We start from the raw sequence: 25,016 nt of genomic DNA, 5'->3' as shown, positions 1-25,016 counted from the left end.
ATTATAATATAATATATTAACATATTATAGTATATAGTATGTTATTATAGTATATATATTATATATTAAATAATTATATACAATATATTTTAATTATAGCATATAATATATATAATTTTGCATTAAGGAATACTGATACCCAAAGAGACTAAATGATATGTGTAGATCAGGTAGCATCAATGCATGAGATCTGCATTTCTAGAAAGTCTTACTCTCTGGAAAATCACTAGAAGATATATTAAGGGTGTTTATGTACATGATTTTATTTATTGATGAATCATTGAAGTGCAAGTAATAGCCCATAAACACAGGGATCAAAATACATCATGATCTTTATATCACAAAGAATAAACCTTAATACATACAATTTTTTTAAAAATCTAGGATTCTGATGTATCCTAGAATGGCATGCAGAATGTGACAAAACAATCTAATTACAAATGTATAAAACAACCTCACTGAAGGGATGAGGGGAAAAGATGCTAATCTAATCTAAGTAACTTTGGAAGTGCATGGAGTCTCCAAGTTTAAAGGCAAAAGAAATTATACATAAGCTCTGTACTCTAGTTAACATTATTTCCCATGGGGGTGTGGGTTAACAGCTCTGATACTGCAATACATGTATACTTGAACAATTAAATAAATGGATGGCAGATGTTGGCAGCCAGGTTTCTCACTGTTGGACTGGGAGGTTATAGGTGGGCAAGAAGAAAAGTCTAGAATGATCTATGTTGTAAGGGATTAGAGTCAGAGATATCAGTATGAATTTGTGTTTAGCTTAATATAGATACAGATGGTTAGACACAGAAATATTTATAGCTATTTGTGTATACACAAGTTAATATACACAAACATACATTTCCTCATTCTGGCAGCTGAGCTTGCCTAGAAGCAACAGCATTCCAGTAGCAAGAAGTACATCTAGAACCCAGATCTTGGTTTCTATTACTATTCTCCAATAATTGGAGCCAGAATTCCTTGGAGAAATGTTTGATTCTCCAAGGGCAGGAAGTATATAAGGCGGACCAGGAACATATGGTAGTGACAGAAATTAAACACACACACAGTGATCAACGATGGGGACATGTAAAAGGGACCCAAGAGCCCAGTGAAAGAACTCCTATTGGACTAAGATGGAACAACTTGAACAACAAAATAAATAAAGTAATAGTGGATTATAACTTAAAGTATAAAATAAATATCCATGGGTCTAAACTGATATAAATAAATGATAAATAAATGGGGAGAAGAGACAAATCTCTTTCACAGAATTCGAAACAATTTATGTAGTTAGTCCACCCTCCAGAAGGTGGAGTATAGCTTCCCACTCCTTCAGTGTGGGCTGCCCACAGTGACCTCCTTTTAAAGAGGAGAGAGTGTGAGAAGGGGCAGGGAAGAGTAACTTTACAGTGGAGAAACCTGACAAATATTACTTAAGGCAGGTGATCAAGGTCTAGAGCTACAGTGATAAGTCATGTTGATAGTGTGTACCCTTGATAGGATGGATTAGAAATGTCTATTTGATCCTATGCTATTCACTCAAAACTCATTAGCCCAATCTAATCCTGAGAAAAATACACAAAACTGAGGAACATTTTACAAAGTACTTGACTAGCTCTCTTCTAAATTATCAAGATCATTAAAAAACAAGGAACATTTAAGAAAAGTCACAGCCAAGAGGAGCTGAAGGAGATGTGACTCCTAAATGTAATGTGTTATCTTGGTTGGACTCCTGAAACAGAAGAAGAGCATTAGGTCAAAATTAAGGAAATCTGAATAAATTATTGGCTTTAGTTAATACCAATGTATTGATATTTGTTCATTAATTAAAGCACATCCCATAGTCTGTAAGATGTTAATAACACGTGAACTCTTTGTACTATCATCCCAATTTTTCTGTAAACCTAAAACAGTTATAAAATAAATTTTATTTCTTAAAAAGACCATAGTAGCATAGGTGTACATTATTTTAGAGCTAAAAGAAATCTAGAGCTATCTCAATATAACCCTACCCTCTTATTTTGCACTGAAGATACCCAAAGAGACTAAATGACATGTATAGATCACGTAGCATCAAAACTTGCTCAGAGTCGTGATTATTTCACTTTATCCTGAATGGTGATACAAGCTCAAAATGACTTGAAGCCCAAAAGTTTCTTTTGAAAATGTGTGAAATAATTTCTGGTCCAGCACTTCCTTCCAAAACGTTAACCAAAATTAGTCAAATTGTGAAAAGAGTTGTCCAAAATTGTGTCTACTGAGACAATATTTAGGCCACAGAATTAATAACAGTGTTTCCAATGAATAGCTCCAAAAGAAAGCCAGAAGGTCTTTGTCACATGGTGCAATGTTTCAGTTGGATTTTTGTGGTTTTATCTGTCCTACAATCTTTAAAACCAAAGTTTCAGGATCTCCGAACTAAGCAGGTTTTGGGAAACAAATTGTGCTGATCAATCGTAGAGGAGACTAGGAGCTAATTTAGGAAGCCATTTCATTGATTCAGATACAATGAAATACCTAAGTGTCTCAGAAACCAAATCTCTGGTGTTAACACGATCAGCCCAAAGTTGCTCAGTAGTTTGACCAACACAAGGAGCCACGCGCTATATTGAAAAGTGTGCTCGGCACAGAACCACAGCAATGATGCATAAGTTGACTGATTTGAACTGTTAATGGGATTCAACTCACACGCCCTCAGTCCATTTTGCCACAGGAAAGGACTTTCTTTGGCAATGCTAGGAGTCCATCACACTCTGCCCCCTTGGTTCTCCTGTTCCAGGGTTTGTCAACCTGGCTCACATGAGAATCACCTGGGGAACTTTGAAGAACACTGATGCTGGATCCCCACCCCAGTGTGTCTCTGGCGGTGGGATTCAAACCTTGCCACCTTGGCACTAGTAAATACCTCCACAGATTCATCTAGAAAGCCACAGTTGAAAATCACAGATCAATACCTTCTATTCCCCCTGCGAACCCCCTCATGCCACTTCTGAAAGTCAAATTATTTTGCTCTGGAACTTTTATTTCAAAGAACTATAAAAGCTAGAATGATGATGAGAACTTCATAGTTTAATAGACAAGTGCTACCAGTATAACAACACACATGCCATATGCTGATGAATTACAGTGTTCAATTCCAATAAAATATATCTTTATTCATATATACTTTTATATCATGCTGTATAAGAAAAGGAATTATATTTCTGCTAGACATTTCCTTAACTTAGAGAAACTCCTGCCAGACTCTCCTGGCTCTGCTGTAAGGGGAGCCTACGTCATGGTCCTCATCACCAGGGAAATATGAAAGAGAAGGGGGTAAGAAATGGATTTAGTATTTATTAGTTTGTAAAGTGTCGCATTACTATTTTGTAGAGTGTTATTCCTGGTTTGGTATGGTTCTAAATGGTGAATTTTCTATGCTGTTCCTTCCCTCCAATTCCCAGCACTAAAAGTGGGGTGTGGAGGTAGCAGGAGACATTGGCTATGACTCATTCATGGGCTTGTTCATATAAATTACCTTCTCCTTATTCTCCCTGCATTACTTATGGTGTGTGAAAAATTGATCAGATCTTCACTTCAGCAAAGAGAGAACAAAGACACAGAGTAGAATGAAAACATGGTCCCAACAGGTTTTTTTCCTTGTTTCGCTTGTTCTTAATGTTTTCTGATTCAATATGAGAATAGATAGGTATTGTGTTTAAAAATTAAATTTTTAATTTTGTAAATAGTTATAAAATGTTATTTCTTAAAATAAAACAATAAGTTAAGCTAAACTAAGGAATTAAACATTTACAACTAATATTAGTAGAGAAGCATAGAAGAGGAATCTAAGACATTACAATGAAAACATAAAAAGGCAGGGGTCAGAACTCCCAATCTGGCTAATATTTACTAATTTCTGTAAGTGGTTTTGTACATTTCTCTTTGATCCACTATTTGTAGATTGTAAGGTTTAGTACTGAAAAGCTGAGTTTTCCTCATCTATAAATGTCTAAATGTTGGTGTCTCCTTGGTCACCACGCACATTTATATGTATATTTACTTTCACCTTTTGCTATTTCCTTTCAAGTGAAAGGAAGATACATATGCATCTGACTGCTCTTATATATCTGGCTCCATCAAACATATCCTTCAATACATCTGTCTATACTAAATATATCTGCTTGAATCAAATGCATGTAGCATTTTTCCCCAAATACAGATTTCCATGTAGCCCCAATTTTACAGTGTTTTAGAATAGATGTAGAATCTGGTTTTGCTCTACCTTATTGCCTTGTATTTCTTTCATCGTCATCCCATGGGTTAACTTCAATAGTGGCCTGGCATTTGTGGTTCTCCCTTTTCCAAAATTCACTGGGAGTAACTTTCATCCCAGAGCTGACACCAGGATTTAGCTCTGAAGTTCCAAGAGACTGAGCCTTAGCTGTATTTCAGGGCTGGGTAAAAAGCAAAGAAAGTGAACCTGCAGAATTCTCGTTCCTGGCTTTCTTTATTTGTGTACCACAGTCTTCCATGAGCTAGGAAAACATCAAAGGAAAACAACCAAGATACTCTCTAATTATCTGTAAACTCAACCTGCGTTAAAGATAAATGAAAAGGGAAAATTTAGGCCTTGACTTGTTCCAGTCGACAACCAGTAAGGGACCTTTTGCAATGCCTAGCCTAACCCCAATCACACCTGGTACCCTTCACTTTTCTTTCAAATTTCATTCCAGCGTACATTCCAGAGAGGTGAACTCAGAGCAAGCAAGCTGTGGCTAGACAGGAACGTTAAGATGGATTCACGTGTGACTGCATGCATTTGTCTTTATCTGATTCTTCTCCCTGTCAGTCTCCCTCACACGTACCTCTCCACCCACCGCCTCCACCACTGCTTCATACACATTAGGTTGATATATTTAAAAGAAGTAGCAAGACTTTCTGAAAACGTGGCTAAAATAACTGGAGAAACTTGAACAACGTTGGGGCATGAATATGAAAGAATTTAATAACCAGTAATTAGCTGCTTTGACCAAATCCTCAGAGGCAGTCTCTAGAAGTGTAAACCCATAGTGGTTCCAGCAAAGTAATCCAATGGGGCAGCTAGGAGCAATGGATTCCCATAGTACCCTGCCTCCTCACTTCCATCTCTCCCAATTCTCTGTGCAATATCCTAAGTTTCAACGTTTTATAGGAGCTAAGCATACCTTACTACTAAGCATAAATACTACTGTACTTATACCTGCTATCAATCTGATCAACCAAAGTTCGGTCCAGGTGAACACCTTCTATTCCTCAAGCACTCCTTATGACATTGGAAATTAGACACAGGCTCTGCCCTAGAAGTACTTCTAGTCTAATAGTGAAAGGCAGTTATATATAAATAGGTGATTAATATGATAAGAACTAATGGAAGATGAATTCATAATACATTGTAGCAACACAAGAGGAGCTCTTAAATATACTTAAAATTCAGAAAAGGAGAAGAGATGACACACAAATAAGATAAGAGTTAGGAGAATAAATATGGGAAGGCTTTTACAGAGGGGTGAAATGAATAACGTAAGAAACGGAATAGTAAATGTGGTTAACTTCAAGAAGTTAAGCAGTATATGCCTATCAAGTGTAAGACAAAGAGGGCAGGAATTAAAGCTATAGCAGTAGGTTGGAGATGTTTCAGGGAAGCCGTGGGGAGACTAAGGAATTTAGGATCATTCTGTAGATGACAAGGAGTCATTGAAAGGGTTTAAAGCTTCAAATGATCTCAGAGTTTCAAAAGATGTAGGTGGGAATGTCACTGAGAGGACCTGTAATATAAAGACCAATAGGATCCACTCTGCTGGTGATATGTAGGTTACTGGTGACTTCTGTTAGAAGGAATCAGGAAGGAAAGGAAGACAAGTGAGATGGCCCTCAAATGCTTTTTTAGTTATCTATTGCTACATAAAAATTACCACAAATTTAGCAGCTTAAAAGAACACACATGCATTCTCTGATAGCTTCTGTGAGAGCTTGAGAATGGCTTAGCAGAATCTTCTGCTTGACCATCTCACAAGACTACATTCAAGGTATGTCAAGTGGGCTGCATTCTTACCTGGAGACTCAAATGAAAAGAATCCATTTCCAAACTCACTCAGGTTGTTCTCAGAATCTGTTTCTTTGAGGTGGACTTAGGGCCCCAGCTCCTTGCTGGCTGTGGGCTGGAGGCCGCTCTCAACAACTAGGGGTTGTCCAGAGTTCTTTGCCATGAAGGCTTCTCCAACATGGCCACTTACTTCACCAAGCCAGCAAAAAGAGTCTCAAGAATGAGCATCCCAGCAGGATGGAATCTTTTATAATGTAATATAATCGTAAAAGTGGTATCCCATCATCTTTGCCATATTCCACTGGGTAGAGGAAAGTCACAGGTCCTGCTCATGCTTTAGGGTATGCAATTCCACAAGGACATGCACACCAGGAGATGGAGACCATGGGGGCACCTTAGAATACATCTGCCACAAATATCATACCTTAAACATTTTCTGTGCCCAGGTTTTAATTTTTAAGGTGACTGAGTGATGATATGGAGAGGTCAGTTCATTGAAAGAAAGATTTAATGTTACTCAAAGTTCCTCTAGTGAGGCATGACTTACTGAAGAGCTACAGGAGGAACATCAGGTTTCAGGAAGCAGAAGCAGGACCAGGGGATAGGTTGAGGGCTTTTATTGGGATTTCCATAGGAAAGACATGTTAGGGAGGGGTAAATAGTTTAGGATTGGATAGATTGCATAGTTTTGACTGCCTTTGGGCTAGAGAAGTGATCTCTAGTTGCCTAGCACTTGGCCTTGGGATGATTAAGGCAAAGGAATATTGCCTCCTGGGCTGTAGGAATCAGATAGAGGAGGTCTGGCTCTGGATTGGTGAGTTTGTATATCAAAGTCAGCTCCAGGCTGGGCCCTTTGCTGTCTCTAAGCATTGGCTAGCCCTTGAAGGGGAGTCTCTTCCCAGCCAGAAAAGTATTTTAAGACATCAACACATCATAACATACAGAAAATTTTAAATATGATTAAAATTAGATATCTGTATGTTTTCCTTACTATATTTGGTACCATGATAGAGGTGGAGGAAAAGTAAAAGAAAACAGAAAAGTAAATAGAAATAAAAGTATGTGACTATACCTCAAGAAATCCATTGGCCAACTGGCTGTATCATCACCCATCTAAGCTTAAAATACAGCAGCTTGGACTTCCATTTGATTCCAGGACTAAATGAGGCTGGAAGGAAAACTATCAGAAAGACCTGTATTTAGTAGAGAGAAGAGAGCAACCAGTATAATAGTAATATGTGTGGAGAAATAGAATCCATGAGTGCAAATGAATAACATTTTCCTTTTCCATAGAATTCTTTGGGTTCTCAGTGCCAATACAGACATTAGGTTTCTGCCTAATGGCCTTTGTGAAGTAAGAAACGTAAAGGCTAATGAGCTCTCTCAAATACACGGAATGTGACAATATTCTCTAGTCTTTCTCTTTTCTAACTATGCTTCTCCCAGTTTCCTTCTCTCTGCCTTCTCTCTCTCTCAAACACACACACACTTGCCCCCCCCACCACCACACACACACTCCTTCTCATGTTCTTTCTCTCCTAAGGTCACACACCACACTCCAGAATCAGATAAATGTGGTTCAATCATTAGCCCAGGCATTTACTAACTTTTTTTTTTTTCTTAATTCTTGGAAATAGGCATGCAAATACCACTTATCTCACGTGGTTATTTTGAAATTTCAATAACATGAGTAACTCACTAAGCACAATGACTGGTGTATAGGGAGCATACTGTGAATGGTATCAATAATAATGATAATGTTGACGATGGTGATAATAATAATGACGGGGGAAATACAGATGTGATAATGGTGGCTTCCTTGCAGGGATTTGCAGAGCAGTTGTCTATGAATTAACTATTTCAGCAAGGGAAGCTATCAATATCAGGCACATGATGTCCTAACCCCTTCCCTAACCCTGATTAAAGGGAAAGTTCCAGGACAAATGATGACTGGCAAAATCAATAATTCACAGTGTGACAGACTGAGATGTTGCCCAATGAAAGGAGGAAAATAAGGTTCAGAGTAGATTTAGCCAAGGTGTGTTGGCTTTGGATTCTTGTTTATGTTTTAAAGGAACATCAACTGATAGATTCGTCAGAAACACTTAGTGACCACACACAGAAGAGAGTTCCAAAGGCAGTGAATTGATGCCTGGAATGCCCTAGGTTTAGGCACCTTTCATCTAACCACTTTGGGGGCACTGGGCCATTCTGAATTCACACGAACGATGGGGATTACAAGTGTGACCAATATTATCAATTCCTAGGGAGTGCTAAGAAGGCAAGTCTGGTTTGGAGGCATGAACAAGAGAGATTACTGGTGTGACCAAAGGAGGGAGAGGAACCAGGAGGGACTCGTGTAGAAAGACTAAATGAGCCATTTAAATGATATTTTTGAAAGCTTTAATGGAGCGAAACAAAGTTTACAGTACAATTTTAAGTGAAAAAAAAAGCAGTATTTATAATTGTATATTCAGTAAATAATTTGAAAAATACAAAATCTAGCTCATTTCTTCATTACTTCCTCATCCCCCGACACACCCACACCCAAGATAAGAAGAAAAGGTGCCATAATGTTCATGGTTCATATCTGAGTGATAAGGACTTAAGATAATTGTTTTTGTCCCTTCTTTATCATTTTCTGTTTTCCAAAAAGTTCACGATATGTATGCATTAACTACACAATTGACAAAAATAAGAACAAAAAAACCTGTTTCCTTGGTTTGTTAGACTCACCTACTTCACCTAGCTGACTCCTACTTAATCTCCCCGCTCATTTAGCTCTTACTTTATCAAGGAAGACATCCCCCCATCCCAACAATGTAATGGGAGGAGCCATGACATTATCCCCATAGCGCTCGTCTTCATCCACCACTTATTCTATGCACTGTAATTCATTTTCTGTTTCTCTGCTAAATGGTAAGCTCTGAGAACAGGGACCATGTGTTTCTACATCACTGTTGTATTTCAGTGCTTATAATACCTGGTCCCTAGGAAGGATAGTAAAAACAAAGAATTGATGCAAAAAAAAAGAGGACATGGGAAAGGTTTAACTTTAATGAGTAGAACCAGAAAGGGCACCTAAGCAAAAGGGTGTCTGAAGGCAGGAGAACCAGGGCAGGGAAGAGAATTAGTGCCTGAAGCAGTACTAGCCAGCTGAGGGCAAAGGAAGGTGGAGAAAGGCAGGTTGCGCTCATCTTATGACCGCTGAAGTTCAGTAATACAGTCTTCAGCTGACAAAAAGGATGAGGAAACACCGCCCAGGCTTTGGAGGAGAGAGTTGGCATGGCTGGGAAGAAATTAGGAGGAAAGGTTTTATGTCTGGGACTAGACAGCATTATAAGTGGAAACACAGAAGGCATTACTTCAGATCTAAAACGGAAGCAGAGGCTCTTGATTTTCCGGAGTCCTAAATATGCTGTGTCATCCTCCGGCTGTCACCTCTTCAGGAGACCTGGCAGCACCTCCTGCCCTCCTCACCCCAGGTAAGCTGGGAGAGGAGAAGGGATGGAGGGAGGGAGAGAGACTAATGATCTATACACGGGGAAACAAACGCAAGCTCTCCAGACCCCGTCACAACCAGGAGCCTCCTGCCTCACTGCTGTTTTTGAAGGGATGGTGGCTTTGTATTCTTTTTTTTTTTTTTTTTTTTTAATAAATTTATTTATTTATTTATTTTTGCTGTGTTGGGTCTTCGTTTCTGTGCGAGGGCTTTCTCTAGTTGCGGCGAGCGGGGGGCACTCTTCATCGCGGTGCGCGGGCCTCTCACTATCGAGGCCTCTGTTGTTGCAGAGCACAGGCTCCAGACGCGCAGGCTCAGTAGCTGTGGCTCACGGGCCCAGTTGCTCCGCGGCATGTGGGATCTTCCCAGACCAGGGCTCGAACCCGTGTCCCCTGCATTGGCAGGCAGATTCTCGACCATTGCGCCACCAGGGAAGCCCTGTTTGTATTCTTTTGAGGAAATCTATTTGCATGTCAAACTTTTTATCTTGGTTAACCCACTAGCTAAGCAAATAGAACCAAAGCTGACAAAATCTCTCTTTAGGACAGAACTCAAAGCCAATTGTGTCAGCTTCCTGTTTTAAAAGCTGCTTTGGTTTCTGGACCCTGTAAGAGAACGCTTGCCTCATTGAGTTAAAGCTGCTTGAAGGAGGTGAGTGTCTATCCTGGGGAATATTATGTAAAAGACTGTAGGAAACAGTCTTGGGTCTTCTGCTTGGCTCCGCTGTCACGAGAGAGTTATGACAAATCCAATGCACCACTCCAGGAATATTTTAATTACAAAGGAATTGGAGCATTAGCAGGTTATCTTCAGAACACTGAGCTTAAACTGGCCAAAGTCTATGTCCTTCTCAACAAAATTCTTGAAGAACAGCCAGTGTACAACCAGAAAAAAAAAAAAAAACAACCCGCATCTAGGAGCATAAGATAATCAAGAACCCTGCAATGTACTGCAGCATTCTGCTTCAAATTGGAAAATGACATTTTGATCTCTCTGAGCCCACCCATTCATGGCTACTCTGGGAATTAGTTCTCAGATCATATGGAAGCCTAAAATGTGTTTACGACATTAGAACATTTTAAAGTTTTGAATTGATATATTGTAGCCTGTGGTGTTTTCACTAGGTCCTTCTGGGTGAGGTGTTATGTTACGGCAGTTAGTCTTTATTTTAATTTTATTTGGATGCTGAAATGTTTTCTTGCTAACTTTTATGGACCTGAAGGAAAGTATTTGCTGATACTCACCATGTAGAATGGTTGTCAGTGTGTGCATTAATCAGCATTCTGGATTCAAAGCAATGGAACCCGATTCTAGATCAATTCAATGGAAGTGAATGATAAGAAGGAAGTCACAGAACTGATAGAAGGCTGGAGAACTAGGCTTACAAATGAACAGGCATCAAAAGAGCTCCAAAGTATTAGGAGGAAACACAGCAGTAGTTCCATAGCAGGAAATGTCTGACCAGCTGGAAATCAAATGATCTTTACCTAACACTCTCTTCTAGAGCCACTAGGTCAAAATTCAAGGCCTCAGCATATGGGTAACCTAGAGGAGGAGAAAGAATGGAAAAGCAGCCCTACCTCACACCCTGACTATATACAATGAAGAGTTGCCCCGAAAGGACATCAAGGTGCTCTTAGGAAGGAAGAATTGAATGTGGCTAGCCAAACGATGGTAAATAGTCATTCTGGTCTGATAATCATAGGAAAGAGATGCAGAAAGATCCTTTAGAGATCGGTTAGCATAACCTACAAATTGAACACAGCCAGGTTCCCTGATTTCAGGAAAAAATGCTAGCCAAAATATCATACTAGTGCACCAAATGCTTTCACCTGATTTTTTAAAAATGCATTGTTACCTTTTAAAAAATTGGTTTTAAATTACAAAGAAAAAATGGTCATTTTGGAAAACCTTCAAAATGCATAGAAGCAGAAAAAAGAATACATATATTATTACTCACAATTCCATCATTCCAAATACTGATGAGATTCCAGTTATTTCCTTCTGTTTCCTTTGTATGCTTATTTCTCAAATATATACACTTGTATATTCTGCTTTTCTTCTTATCTTCATAAAAAGAATTTTCCGTATTATTAAAAGCATCTCGTAAATGTTATTTTAATGGTTGCATAATATTCAATTGCTTTGTCTACCATTAAGTCACTATAGTCTTTGAGAAATATTTACTTTGTGTCATCATTAAAAATAAATATCAATAAACAACTTGGTACGTAAAATTTCTTTTTTCCATTTTAACAAAATATGGCTTACTTGTAGTAGAAATATTAGATAGAAAGGTCTGAAACTTTTCAAACTCTGCTACAAGCAAACCATATTGGATTTTCAATCCACCAGGCAAATTTGAGAAGAGCAAATCACGTATCTCCCTTCATATTTGAATATTATAATAAAAAATACATGTGATCATTTAATAGTCAGTGTGGAATCTCTACTGGTTTAAACGATGCTTCCTTGTTTGTACTTCTCCGAATGTTGGTGAGTTTGGGACTGTTAATGGAAGGTATAGGAAAAGGAGTGCCAGACAGGGACCTAATTCTGAAGTCTGAAGTTCGTTTGCTTATTAACTTGTGACTTGGGCAAGTTATTTAACTTCTCTCATACTCTTTCCTCATTCACAAAATAGGGAAATAATAATAACCATCATAGAGTGTTGTGAAGATTCAATGAAGTCATCATGCATAAAATTGCTTTGTAAAATATAAAACTATCTTTAAATCAAAGCGTTTTCTTAGATGTCAATATATCTTGGAGGTTTGGGTGAGGGGTGTCCAGAAAAAGCTCATCTAAGTTCATGCCTCCTTTCACACGAGTCCAGCATCATAAAGTACAGAAATCCCTGCTGTGTTTATGCATGCCAAATCTAATATTAGATCATCAGAGGGTGTCTGATTGAAATTAGTCCCGCTTTCCTCACCTGGCAATGTAGTAGCAAATTAACTTTTTCTTATCGTAAAAGAATTGCATCTACTTCTCAGGATTTTACCAATATTAAAACTAGAGTGTGGTATAGTGAAAGAATGAAGGGAAATCCTAACTTTAACCCATTATATCTCCCTCAACATGTTCTCCATCAATAATATTCTCAAGAAGATCCGTTCCCCCCAGATTTCTCCCACCACCTTCTTCCAAGTTCAGGATGAGTTATATCAATGGTTACAGTGCCATACAATTAAAAACATCACAAGGGACAGATATACAAACCAAGTAACCCCACCAGGTATCACAAAGAACACCTTAGTCTCCCAGGACTAAGTGCCAATTGAGTCAGGAAGTTTGTAACTATCTGTAAGTCAGGGACTTTAATATAGAATCAGGAAAAGGTCAATGATAGGCTTTTGGGGAGATTCTAGTATGCTTCTTATTCCACTTAATAATTCCTAGAGTTCCTGAATCTCGGGACAAAGCTTGTCCTGACTAGAGTGTGATCTAAAATTGATGGAAAGCCTAGAAAGAATCCAGGTGTATTCTTGATTTTGTGTTGTAGTAAATGTGTGTATAGTCCCCAAGGATTCATTTTCAAAAGGAATTAATTAAAAACCCACCCACCCACCTCCCCAGGTAAGGGACAACAGGAAAGCATGGCTAAGGTTTTCTATGATGTTGTCTTTTAAAAATAAATTGTTTGGTAAGTTCCCTTGTAGAAATAATGGTGGATCCCTCTAAAACATGACTCATTGTCATGAATCCTATTTCCCTATTTTTTAGGGAAATCACGTGTTCTAAAACAGCATAGCTCCAGGTAATAAAAGACCTATTCATATAGAAGGCAAGCACTGTTAGGGAGTTCTATATTCTTTGCCAGCTTTTCTTCGTGCTATTCTAAGGAACTACGGGTGGCAAGATCAGGTGACTAACAACAAAAGTTCTGGAGTCAGACTGCCTTGGTTCAAAGCAAAACATCTCCATACAAAAGCAATGTGCTTTGGGGAAGATGCTAAATACACAGAATCATAGTTTTCCTCGCTGCAAAATGAGAGGAGTAATAGATTCTACATCTTAGACTTGTCATGAGTATTAAATAATTTGTGTAAACCAATTACAGCAGTTCCTAGAACATATTAAAGCTCAATTAGTATTTAGTGGTATTATTTTAAGAATTAGAACTTCAAGAAACTGAGTAGAAAAATAAAAGCTTTCCTTAGGTAAGTAAACTTTGGAAATCATGGTATGGTTATACTTTTTTTGAGATTCACAACATAAATTTATTTATTAAAGGCTCTGAAAAGTCCTGCACATGTTTAACACAATTTTACTAAACTTAATTAACCACACACTCATTTGGAGCTTTTTATGTGCTATACCTTTTTAACATCTCTCCTCATCATCCCCTCCAAATTAGCATTTCATTCATTCATGGAGTAATAATTCAAAATCTCCCTTTAGAAGCATACACCTTAAGACAGCATTACAGATGGCAAATCTCACTTCTTAGGAAGTGTGAAAGTGGTCTGACTATAACATCTGTCCCCTCTCTACTCTGTATTTGGGATAGCCAAGTATATGTCCTCTTCACACTTGGTTTGAGAAAATAGCCTTCTTAGAGGAGAAATTTTCTCTAGACATGTTTTATAAGAAGCTTTTGTTTCCTTCTAGAATGACCACTCCATCAGAGAACCCTAAACGCCCCAGGAAAGATAATCTCCATCAATGGGATGATGTATGTGTTTTGCAAGTTACTGGTGCTTGAATTACTAAAATTCCTGAGTCTTCTATGCCCTCTTTTGCTGTAAAGTGCTGGTATGGGCATGTACCTCTTTTCATTAAGTGAAGAGTAAAAAATTTTTCTCTCTCTTCTTTTCTTGAGGTTCAGCAGTGTACTTGACTGAGACAGTTTACAGAAAAATGCCAAGGTCATTGGTATTGGTGACCCCAGTATGTAGAGACTCCTCAAGGCTATTCCCAGAGATGTCAGAGTGCAAACCTGACCCATGGAATTCATACTTCCTTTGCCTGCTCCTGGGTCCAGAGATTCCCTGATAAAGTATTTTTTACTTACAGATGTCAGATCTCTTCCACCCTCCTTTAGGCTAATCCATAAATATGCAGTGTGGTGTGGATGTGGGTGACATTTTTCTCTCGGACATTTTTGTCTACAGCAAATACCATTTGTTCCAGGTACACTCCAGACACAATTATGAAGGCTCAGAAGATCCTGTACTATTTCTCTGCTCAAGTTGTTAGTAAAAACAATTTTTTTAATGGTATAACTAGCACTCAGTGTAACTCATGGTGTGAGTTATCACATATCCTTTGCAATTTTAAATAAAGACTAATGATTCAGGAACAAACTTATTGAAAAAACCCTTGACCCATATACTCTGGCTTGAAACGAGGGGTACTTTGATTGGTCTATCTTGGATTGTGTGGATTCCTAAAACCAGTCACCAGAAGTCAGCATCTGTGATGAGGCTGGGAGTGTGAGCTGAGGCTGGGAGTACCATGATAACCATGGGAATTGGGGAAGAGCAGTTCCTATAAAGGAAATAACTGGTAGAAGTTTCCAGAGGTTCACTTAGGAGGAGAAACACAGTAAAAGAAGAAACTTGGGGACTAAGTAGAGACCAGATAATATAGGACTTGAAGACCACATTATTAAAGGTAAGGCATAATCAAAGACTTCAGTAAGTACCTATCATCATGGCCCAAGATGGCCCTTGGGACTTGGCCTAAGTCTCTGCTTCAAATTCACCATGAACAAATCCCCTTGTCCTGCATACTTCAGCCACGTGACACTATACATCCCACCAAATCACCACGTCCAACCTTCTTTAAAAGATATTTTGGACATATTATTTCTACTACTTTGAATGTTTTGCACCCTCTCATAAGATGATTCTTAAACTTCTTAAGCCTACTGGGGTGACTCTGAGGGTTTTCCCTCATAGCCCTTGTAACTACTTGTAATTATATATTTATCTGTGTGATTATGTGCCTATTGTGTGTCTCCACCAATCAGCTTGAAGCCCTCTGAAATCGGGACCCACATTGCTGTTGAACATCATTTTATTCCCCTGGCTCAGCACAGTACCCCAGCACTCTATATGTGCGATAAATGTTTGTAGAATGGATAGATTAATAAACACACCTTATATTTCAATCATTTTCTGAGTATAGAATATCCTCTCATACTCTTGTGGTGCTATATGTGCTACACTTCCCTTCCCAGATTTTCTGCACGAATGCTTTCGCTCCTGTGTTATAAAAACTCATTTTCTTCCCCTCTTCTACACTGTCCCAGACTTTCCATTCTCTCTCAGAAAAACAGATGCTTCCGGTATGTGACCCTAATCACCCAGTGCATACTTCCATAATGGCAAGCCATTGCACTTTATTGTAAATTATGCTTCTATTACCTACTTTCACTGCACAGTGTGTTCCTTAAGAGCAAGTAACTTTGCATCAGCAACAACTAGCAAAATGCATGCAACACAGCAGTCATTTCATAAATGTTTCTTAAATTAATGAATAAGGTGAGAAAATAATAGTTTATTACTGAAAGAGGCCACAGAAATCCCTTCATTTTATAAATGAGAAAGTCACGTTGCATAATAATGTTATTTTATCTTCCAAGTCAACCAGAAGATGAATTATGTGTCTCTCTTGGCCATCATTATATCCTAAATGTCTAGTGTTATGCACAGTATATATATCCAATGAATAATGCTTAAATGTTAAAGTTTAAAATCTCATAATCAATTAGTGACAGTGCTAGTTTAAGAAGTAAGATATTCAGAGGCTTCCCTGGTGGCGCAGTTGTTAAGAATCCGCCTGCCAACACAGGAGACACGGGTTTGAGCCCTGGTCTGGGAAGATCCCACATGCCGCAGAGCAGCTAAGCCCGTGCGCCACAACTACTGAGCCTGCGCTCTAGAGCCCGTGAGCCACAACTACTAAGCCCACGTGCCACAGCTACTGAAGCCCGCGTGCCTAGGGCCCATGCTCCACAACAAGAGAAGCCACCACAGTAAGAAGCCCACGCACTGCAAGGAGGAGTAGCCCCCGCTCGCCACAACTAGAGAAAGCCCACGCACAGCAACGAAGACCCAATGTAGCCAATAAATTTAATTAATTTAAAAAAGAAAAAGAAATTCTTAAAAAAAAAAAAAAGTAAGATATTCAAATGCCAGATTCATTTTCTATTTCTCAATGTGTGCCCCGTTAAAAAGTGCTGTCTTCTCAGAGTTGTTTTCAAAGTAAAGGAAAACACCTATGCATTTCCAACTTAATAAAATAATCCCCCTTTATTCTGTTTCCTCCCTTTTTCTCTATTTTAAGGTTGACCTTTCTCCCTTGAAAGAGCATCATAATCTAAACTCTCCAGTTTGGATTCAGTTCAAATCCAAATCAAATAATCAACCCTGAGCACAGGGCAGTCACGGCTGTGGTTCTTGGGAAGCAAACCAGGTCAATGCATATTGACATAAAGCTAGCATACAAGCCCCTGTGTTCCCCTGTCCATTAGTAAAATACCCTCACATCTTTCAAAATCCATCTCTAGCATTCTCTGCTAAAACTGGTTAAATAAATTATAGTGGCTCTTCACCACAAGATATTTTGCAACCATTAGAAATCTTTCAAAGACTCAAAGACTTTTCAGTGAATTGGTGAAATAGTCAGTACACAATACTAGGTGATGAATTGGGAGAGAAAATTATATCTATCATTTGATCTCAATTTTGAGATAAATGGATGAGAAAAAAAAACACATTGAAATATTAAGAGTGGTTTTCAAGAGGGATAATTCTCTAGTAAATGTCTTCCCTCTATTTTTTATCTATTTTCCAAATATTTTTCCAACGAGCATGTAAAAACTCTTGAACCAGTGAAAAATAATGTTGTAATAATTCTTATGAAAGGATCTACCATTAGTCATTTCTACATCAGTGTGGTTTTATTTTATTACTTTACCCCCTTCAGAGGCATTTTCTCTCAAACTTCTTTTCTCATTGTGAAATAAAAGGCTTTCTTTCCATTCAGAGGGCTTTCAAAAATAAGAGGAACAGGAACAAACAGTACTGGGGAACAAATGTGTATGGTTGGAAAGAGCGTGGATTTTTGGAATCAGAAAAATGTGAGTTGAGTCTTAAGTCTGCCCTTTACCAGGAGAATAATCTTCACTAAGTTGACTGAGCCCGCTAAGATCCAGTTTTTTCATTTGAAAACCGGAATTGTTAATGAGAGGAAGAAAGGGCACAGTAAAGAGGAATTAATATGGTACGCTGAAGATAAGATGGACTGGGTTAGTCCGATAAAATGGGAGAAAAGAGGAGCCGTGACCCACCCAGGCTCAAGGTGAGTGAAAAATTACTTAAGTTTACTTAGTGTCTATTATGTCCTGAAGTGTGCTTTGCTTTGAATGTAACTATACTGGTTTACTAAGTGACAGCTGTATAAGCAATGTGGTTAAAGTGATTGGCTTGGGATAGGTAATCCAAAGCTGAAGTACTTATAGGTGCCAGGTTACCCAGTGACCTAATTTAGGACTAAGATATGTATATATTTTCTCTACATTAGTATCAGTTGAATACCTTTTAAAACTACTGATGCCTGGGATTCTTCTCAAATCAGTGAAGGTGAGATTCAGGCCTTCATAATTTTTAAAAGCCTTTTAAGGTGATTCTAATGTGCAGACAGATTTGAGAACCATTGATCTGGGCTTATCGTCTTTACTATTTTTCTTGTTGCTTGTGTCTCCCTTCAAACTTTCCTTTCACTGTGATTTAAAGAATGTTTACAACAAGGAGCTTCTCAACTGGAAGATATATATCAGGGTTATTGTTTCAATAGCAGCTGAGCCTACACCTTTATGTCAAGGAGGCATTAGGGAGTGGTGGAGACTAGGATAAACTGGAGAGCAAATGTCCTGTCTTAAGAGGCATCTGCTACTCCCTCATCTAATGCCTGTTGTTGCCAGGTGGAATGCCTACCCACTGTTAGAGGTTTTTACCCTTTAAAAAGAAAAACCAGAACTCAAGATTTTCTGTAACATCTCTTGATTTTTAAATGTTGGCTCAATTTTTGTATAATAACGTAGGAGACAACCAAACCATGTCTGTGAGCCAATCCCACATTTTAGCCACTAGTTTGTGATTTGGGGATTAAAATATGACATAAGCATCTATCATAGGACTCTTGGAAGGGCTGGAGGAATGGACTATTTCAATGAAATATACCTGCTATGAAACAGTCTATCTTCAGGCTGTTGAGAAGTTGGTTCTTTTCTCGGCACAAGGGACACAGCACTTGCACTGATGTTGGCAGTGTTTACTACTTAAGCCTGCTCACCTGGTTTGGGTCCACTCCCAGAGACCCAAGCCAATCCCTGCAGGGGCCATAATGATAATTCCTAACACCCTAGAGGTAACATACGTAAAGTGCGTATTACAGCACCTGCACATAGAAGACATGCGATAAATGTTTGCTTTCTCATCCTCTCTTAATTGGCTGCCTTTCCTCCTCTCCCAGGCTCCCCTAAACATTTGACATGTCATCTTCTTCTCCAGCATAGCCTTGGTCAATGCAATTGACTGCTGCTATCATTGTCTTTAGAGCTTTTGAATATCTGATATAAACATTTATTGAGCATCCTCTTCCCTACCCAGAGATCAGCAAGTAATTCTGACAGAGTAGTTCTAAGGCAAAATAGGTGTAAAAGAAGGGCAATTTGACAATATCCATAAAAATGTAAATTACCCATCCTCTTTGACACGTGAATTCATCTAGGAATTTATTCTACAGATAGGCTTATACATGTACTCAGAGACGATGAATTTGGAATGCTCAGTGCAGCATTTTTTGTGTGATTTCAAAAATTGAGAACAACCTAAATATTTATCGAAAGGGAGTACATATTTATATAATAGGGGCCCCTAAATCCACATTTCTCAACCAAGGGCAATTTTGCACCTCAGGGAACATTTGGCAATTTCTGGAGATAGTTTTGGGTTTTATGACTGGGAAGGTGCTACTGTCACTAGTGTGTTTAGACCAGAGATGCTGCTAACATCCTACAATTCACATGACCAGCCTCCACATCAAAGAACTATCTGGCCCCAAATATCCGTAGTGCCAAGATTGAGAAACCCTAGCTTTGCAGATACTAAATAGAATGAGCTTGTCTGTGTAGGCTGATAAGGAATGATCTTGAAGACACATTGTTAGGAGAAGTAAGGCACTTTCTATTTTCATTTAGGTAACTAAAGAGAATAAAGACACACACACACAATGCACACATATGTATACACCCTATGTATACTAGTATATCATATATGCATATATGTTTGTATATTCAAGTATTTCTGGGGGAATAAACTTCAACATTTCCTAACAAGTTGCTTCTGGAGAGAGGTCTAAGAAACTGGTGATCCGCAGTAGAGTGTAAGCATTGCGCTTTATACACTTTTGTATTGTTTGAAGTTTTCAGCAAATCTTCTTATTTCATTTTCAGTTGAAATTTAGATTTTATGCTTGTTGTTAAGTACAATGGGTAAAGGTAAAATGGGACCGTGACCAATATGTCTCCTTTTCTATTCCCTTCCTTTCCCTCCAAAAAGGCATCCTCCCATTCAGGATATCAGGACTCTTCTCTTATCACAGTGGTCTCCTAGGAAAAGCTCAGCTATCAGTAATTTTTACTTTAATAAAAATTTAATTAAAATGTAAACTCTATTAGGAAGATTTATGTTTTCAACCTTGTTTTTTCAAATTCTACTATGAAATAAAAAATCGTGTCATGTGTAGTGGGATTTTAAGGATGGAGTACATTCTAGAGATGGGAAGATATTTTTGGAGCTGCTGAAATGGTGCCAACTATGGAAGCATCCTGCTTAAATCTCTGGTCAGTTTTCTTTTGGGACTATATCTCTTTATTCGCATGCTCAGAGCATTCACAAAACTTTATAACATGTCAGTTCAGTGGTATATACTACAAGCTTCAAGGAAGCTAAAATTTTTGGTTTGATTTTGGGAGTTTACTTTTGTTTCCAAAAGTTTCCAATTAACCCTAAAATTAAAACCTCTGTCCCTAATTTCAAGAATCAATCATGGCATTTTCTAGTTAACTGATGGTTATTCTATGCGACAAGAAACACTAAAAAAGTTAAATCCTGTTATAATTGAAAAAGGAAAACCCTTGGACTTCCCTGATCGTCCAGGGGCTAAGACTCCATGCTCCCAATGCAGGGGGCCCAGGTTCGATCCCTGGTCAGGGAACTAGATCCCACATGCTGCAACTAAAGGTCCCACATGCGGCAACTAACCCGGTGCAGCCAAATAAATAAATAAATATAAAAAGAAAAAGAAAAACCCCAATTTAAGTAAAGCTTCCTGGTGTCTTCAATTTTTATCAACAAACAAGAAAACAATTTGGGGCTGGTGTCATGACGTAGTTTGTAAGAAAAAAATTCTGAACATATGGCGATGTGGGATGGGGACTGGTATTAGAGATATTAAATAAAGTTGACATATAAAGGGCTATATGATCTTATTGGCATTTGTGTTGTGCATATTTAGAATCTTGCAAGACAGTAAATACTTTTTTAAAAAATACCACCTCTTTACTATGTAAAATAGTCTTTTATAGATTGGCCTCTTTGTTATATCAGCCCTTCCAATCAAGCATCCAATTGTAATCCTGACTCCCTTCCTTGAATCAGTTTTCACTAGTTGTATATTCAATACACAGCCAACACTATATAGTTATGGTCTCCATCTGCAGACTCCTATATCTTCAATGGCCGTAGGAAGATTTCCTTTGGGTACTTTGAACAGAGACAAAATAGGCAATCGATGACCCTGAAGCAATTATAAGGCTGGGTTGTTCAATTCTTTATGGTAAGAATTCATGTGCCTAACTCCCAACATAACATCACTGCATATAAATGCAATAAAAACTATAGGCTCAGACTCAATTCTGGCATCACATATCAGAACATTGCATCTTAGCAAAAAAATTTCTCAGGTGACGAGAGTGGCATGGACATATACACACTACAAAATGTAAAATAGATAGCTAGTGGGAAGCAGCCGCATAGCACAGGGAGATCAGCTCGGGGCTATGTGTCCACCTAGCAGGGTGGGATAGGGAGGGTGGGAGGGAGATGCAAGAGGGAGGGGATATGGGGATATATGTATACGTATAGCTGATTCACTTTGTTATACAGCAGCAACTAACACAACATTGTAAAGTAATTATACTCCAATAAGGATGTTTTTTAAAAAAATTCTCAGGTGAAATAAGCTGCATATAGTTACAGAAATGCTTCAGCCATAAATGCGATTGCCATTAAAAAAATCACGTTAACGAAAGGTCTACCATTTAGAGAGTCAAAAGAGCCATCTAACATGCTCTGCAAAAAGAAATTCTCAGTTTCTGCCGGTGAATCCCCAAATTAAAATACTTTTCAGTGAGCCAAATACTATGGATAACATAAGTATAATTACTTACCTCGGGTGACCACTACAGTAGCCTCCTAATTGTTCTCTTTCAACAGAAAATAACGTCTCCAAACTAGCCTCCATGGTTTTGTCAGTGTCATCTTTTCTAAATGACAGTCTCATCTGGTCACTCTCCAGTTTCAAAACATGACTCATCCCTGTGATCCTCAGGGTAAAGTCTTTGGAGATTATCTTCAGAGAACAAACAAGACCTTTCATCATCTTACCCCAGCCAGTTTTTCTAGCTTCCCTCCCTTCAATTCTCCTACTCTTTCCTTGTACTTCAGCAATACCCTAATAATTGCAGTTCCCTGCATATTTCTATTATCTGATGCTCAGGGATAGGACTAGTTTGAGGAGGGTGAGGCTTTTGCCTCAGATGTGGAATTTAAGAAGACGCCAAAAAAAAAAAATCAGTAATCAAGGTAAGTAATGTTATAATGCAATCTTTAAAAAACTAAATGCAAAAGTCCAAAATGAATAAAATATCAAACTATTTTAAATAGATATACTATTACGTAAATGTCAAAGGTATTTATCTGTTGATCATCACTCCTCACTTTGTGTATCTGTTCTGTATTTGTTTATCTTATTAATCTTATTCATCCTTCAAGAAATACCTCTCCTAGGAAGCTTTCTCTGATTTTTCCCTTTGCAGAAAGAACTGGGGGCTCCTTATTCTGAACTCCCATGGTGCCTTATACATGCTTCTATTTTTGCACTTATCACCCCATGTTTAATTGTAAGGGTGTGTGTGTGTGTGTGTGTGTTTGTTTGCTTATTTATCTCTGCACCAACTTGAGGTTAGAACACTGTGGATTCCTTTTACGTGTTTCTTTCAAGTCATTACGCTTAGTGTCCCCAACATATCTTATAGAGACTATGGTAAGCAGAGTTCCAATATGGCCCCATAATCTCTTCCCCCTGGTGTTATGTTCATGATTAAGTTACATTATATGGCAAGGGTAATGGGTCCCACTCCCTTGAGTAGGTTACATTATAATACAATTATAGAGGAATTTTGCAGATGTAATTAAAATCCCAAATAAGTTGAATTTAATCAAAAGGGAAATTATCCTGGACAGTCCTGACTTAGCAAGTGGAAAGCCTTTAAAAGAGGGCTTAGGCTTTCCCTGAAATCAGAGATGATCTTGTTGGCTTTCAGAAACAAGTTACCATAAGTTCTACAGCTGTAAGAAGATGAGTTTTGCCCCAAAACTGAATTTATTTATGTAAAAGCATGTGATCACCATCTTCTCATTTATGCATATATGCATTGATGTTCATGTATCTTCATAGAAAGTTTCTAAAAGTATATACAAATAGTAGTCAATGGTTGTTAAGCCATGGAAAGCTGAATTGAAATAAAAAACAATTTTTTTTGTAAGTTTTTACTAATCATTAGAGAAATGCAAATCAAAACCACAATGAGATATCACCTCATGCCTGTTATAATGACTAGCCTCAAAAAGAAAAGAGATAAATGCTGGTGAGGATGTGGAGAAAAGAAAACCCTTGTTTACTGTTGGTGGGATTGTAAACTGGTACAATCAGTATGAAAAACAGTATGGAGATTCCTCAAAAAATTAAAAATAGAACTGCCATAAGATCCAGCAATTCCACCTCTGGGAATATATCCAGAGGAAACTAAAACACTATGTTGAAGAGAGAGATATTTGCATCCCCATGTTCATAGCAGCACTATCTACAATAGCCAGGACATGGAATCAAGCTAAGTGTCCATCAATGGATGAATGGATAAAGTATTTGTGGAATATTATTCAGCCCCGAAAAAGTGCAACAAAGTGGATGGAACTTGAGGGCATTATACTAAGTGAAATAAGTCAGAGGAAAATAAATACAATATGATTTCACTTATATGTGACATCTAAACAAACAAAAAAAACCAAGCAGATGAACAAACTCAGACATAGAGAAAGAGATCAGATTTGTGGTTTCCAGAAGCAGAGAGTAGGGGTAGGGGGAATTGGATGAAGATAGTCAAAAGTTACTAACTTCCAGTTATAAGATAAATAAGCACTAGGGGTGTAATATACAACATGATAACTGTATTTAACACTGTAGTATGATATATATATATACATATATATACGCATACACATACATATGAAAGTTGAGGGACTTCCCTGGAGGCAAAGTGGTTAAGACTCCACCACCTGCCAATGCAGGGGACATGGGTTCAATCCCTGGTCTGAGAAGATGCCACAGGCCACAGAGCAACTAAGCCCGTGCACCACAACTACTAAGCCTGTGCTCTAGAGCCCATGAGCCAGAACTCCTGAAGACTGCATACCACAACTACTGAAAAGCCTGCGCGCCTAGACCCACTTCTCTGCAACAAGAGAAACCACCGCAACGAGAAGCCCACACACTGCAATGAAGGGTAGCCCCCGCTTGCTGCAACTAGAGAAAGCCCATGTGCAGCAACAAAGACCCAACTCAGCCAAAAATAAATAAATGAAATAAAATAAATTTTTTAAAAAAAGTTGAACAAAGTAACTCCTAAGAATTCTCATCACAGGAAAAACATTTTTATCTTCTTTTTTTTTTTGTATCTATAGGAGATAATGGACGTTAACTAAACTAATTGTAGTAATTATTTCACAATATATGTAAGTCAAATCATTATGTTGTACATCTTAAATTTATACAGTGCTGTGTATCAATTATATCACAATAAAACTGGACAAAAATTTAAAAAATATTTTAATTTTGTAAGTTTAAAATTTTTTTGATCTGTTTGGCCATTTTACTACGTGCATGTATTACTTTTAAAAATTAATAAAATATGTACATTTATTATAAAATAAATTAATATAATAAATGATATAACTATATATTTATGTATAGTTACTTATAATACTTGTCTGTATATAATATATACACACCTTCAAAGAAGAAATATAATCACAAGTTCAATATAATCACATTTCCTCTATTTGAGGAAAAGGGAGAAAAAACACACAAACATAT

The 25,016-nt window shown here is 37.9% G+C and overlaps 2 long non-coding RNA genes across 2 annotated transcripts in view; both read right to left on the bottom strand.

Annotated features, from left to right (window-relative positions):
• The window catches only part of LOC309660945, a 30,711-nt gene extending 8,689 nt beyond the window's left edge, over positions 1–22,022 (bottom strand). Inside the window, exon 1 of the long non-coding RNA XR_014263745.1 lies at positions 11,527–22,022. This is a non-coding gene — a long non-coding RNA (uncharacterized lncRNA). The remainder of the gene's footprint in view (positions 1–11,526) is intronic.
• The window catches only part of LOC309660943, a 74,753-nt gene extending 50,489 nt beyond the window's left edge, over positions 1–24,264 (bottom strand). Inside the window, exon 1 of the long non-coding RNA XR_014263742.1 lies at positions 22,033–24,264. This is a non-coding gene — a long non-coding RNA (uncharacterized lncRNA). The remainder of the gene's footprint in view (positions 1–22,032) is intronic.
• Positions 24,265–25,016: the final 752 nt, after the last annotated feature.

This window comes from Balaenoptera physalus (genome assembly GCF_965194825.1).
Source record: "Balaenoptera physalus genome assembly, chromosome: 5".
NCBI lineage: Eukaryota > Metazoa > Chordata > Mammalia > Artiodactyla > Balaenopteridae > Balaenoptera > Balaenoptera physalus.
This window is presented reverse-complemented; position numbering and strand designations above follow the sequence as displayed.